The sequence below is a fragment of the Ascaphus truei genome, unplaced genomic scaffold, assembly GCF_040206685.1.
Source record: "Ascaphus truei isolate aAscTru1 unplaced genomic scaffold, aAscTru1.hap1 HAP1_SCAFFOLD_1289, whole genome shotgun sequence".
In the NCBI taxonomy this organism is placed as follows: domain Eukaryota; kingdom Metazoa; phylum Chordata; class Amphibia; order Anura; family Ascaphidae; genus Ascaphus; species Ascaphus truei.
This window is the reverse complement of record NW_027454164.1, coordinates 54,505-56,682: the sequence shown is the minus strand read 5'-3', so window position 1 is coordinate 56,682 and position 2,178 is coordinate 54,505.

The window sequence follows — 2,178 nt, the reverse complement described above, 5'->3', positions numbered from 1 at the left end:
AGGCGGCTCTGGCATTGTACCTCCCCCAGGTGGGCTCTGGCATTGTACCTCCCCCAGGTGGCTCTGGCATTGTACCTTCCCCAGGCGGCTCTGGCATTGTACCTCCCCCAGGCGGGCTCTGGCATTGTACCTTCCCCAGGCGGGGCTCTGGCATTGTACCTTCCCCCAGGTGGGCTCTGGCATTGTACCTTCCCCAGGCGGCTCTGGCATTGTACCTCCCCCAGGCGGCTCTGTCATTGTAACTTCCCCCAGGTGGGCTCTGGCATTGTACCTTCCCCAGGCGGGCTCTGGCATTGTACCTCCCCCAGGCGTGCTCTGGCATTGTACCTTCCCCAAGCGGGCTCTGGCATTGTACCTTCCCCAGGCGGGGGCTCTGGCATTGTACCTCCCCCAGGCGGGGCTCTGGCATTGTACCTTCCCCAGGTGGGCTCTGGCATTGTACCTTCCCCAGGTGGGCTCTGGCATTGTACCTTCCCCAGGTGGCTCTGGCATTGTACCTTCCCCAGGTGGGCTCTGGCATTGTACCTTCCCCAGGGGGGCTCTGGCATTGTACCTTCCCCAGGTGGGCTCTGGCACTGTACCTTCCCCAGGCGGGCTCTGGCATTGTACCTTCCCCCAGGCGGGGCTCTGGCATTGTACCTCCCCCAGTTGGGGCTCTGGCATTGTACCTCCCCCAGGCGGGCTCTGGCATTGTACCTCCCCCAGGCGGGCTCTGGCATTGTACCTCCCCCAGGCGGCTCTGGCATTGTACCTTCCACAGGCGGCTCTGGCATTGTACCTTCTTCCAGGTGGCTCTGGCATTGTACCTCCCCCAGGTGGCTCTGGCATTGTACCTCCCCCAGGTGGCTCTGGCATTGTACCTTCCCCAGGCGGGCTCTGGCATTGTACATTCCCCAGGCGGGCTCTGGCATTGTACCTTCCCCCAGGCGGGGCTCTGGCATTGTACCTTCCCCAGGTGGCTCTGGCATTGTACCTTCCCCCAGGTGGGCTCTGGCATTGTACCTTCCCCCAGGCGGGGCTCTGGCATTGTACCTTCCCCAGGCGTGCTCTGGCATTGTACCTTCCCCAGGCGGGCTCTGGCATTGTACCTTCCCCCAGGTGGGCTCTGGCATTGTACCTCCCCCAGGTGGGCTCTGGCATTGTACCTTCCCCAGGCGGGCTCTGGCATTGTACCTTCCCCAGGCGGCTCTGGCATTGTACCTTCCCCAGGCGGCTCTGGCATTTTACCTTCCCCAGGTGGCTCTGGCATTGTACCTTCCCCAGGCGAGCTCTGGCATTGTACCTTCCCCAGGCGGCTCTGGCATTGTACCTTCCCCAGGTGGCTCTGGCATTGTACCTCCCCCAGGTGGCTCTGGCATTGTACCTCCCCCAGGCGGGCTCTGGCATTGTACCTCCCCCAGGTGGCTCTGGCATTGTACCTTCCCCAGGCGGCTCTGGCATTGTACCTCCCCCAGGCGGGCTCTGGCATTGTACCTTCCCCAGGCGGGGCTCTGGCATTGTACCTTCCCCCAGGTGGGCTCTGGCATTGTACCTTCCCCAGGCGGCTCTGGCATTGTACCTCCCCCAGGCGGCTCTGTCAGTGTAACTTCCCCCAGGTGGGCTCTGGCATTGTACCTTCCCCAGGCGGGCTCTGGCATTGTACCTCCCCCAGGCGTGCTCTGGCATTGTACCTTCCCCAAGCGGGCTCTGGCATTGTACCTTCCCCTGGCGGGGGCTCTGGCATTGTACCTCCCCCAGGCGGGGCTCTGGCATTGTACCTTCCCCAGGTGGGCTCTGGCATTGTACCTTCCCCAGGTGGGCTCTGGCATTGTACCTTCCCCAGGTGGCTCTGGCATTGTACCTTCCCCAGGTGGGCTCTGGCATTGTACCTTCCCCAGGTGGCTCTGGCATTGTACCTTCCCCAGGTGGGCTCTGGCATTGTACCTTCCCCAGGTGGGCTCTGGCATTGTACCTTCCCCAGGTGGGCTCTGGCACTGTACCTTCCCCAGGCGGGCTCTGGCATTGTACCTTCCCCCAGGCGGGGCTCTGGCATTGTACCTCCCCCAGTTGGGGCTCTGGCATTGTACCTCCCCCAGGCGGGCTCTGGCATTGTACCTCCCCCAGGCGGGCTCTGGCATTGTACCTCCCCCAGGCGGCTCTGGCATTGTACCTTCCACAGGCGGCTCTGGCATTGTACCT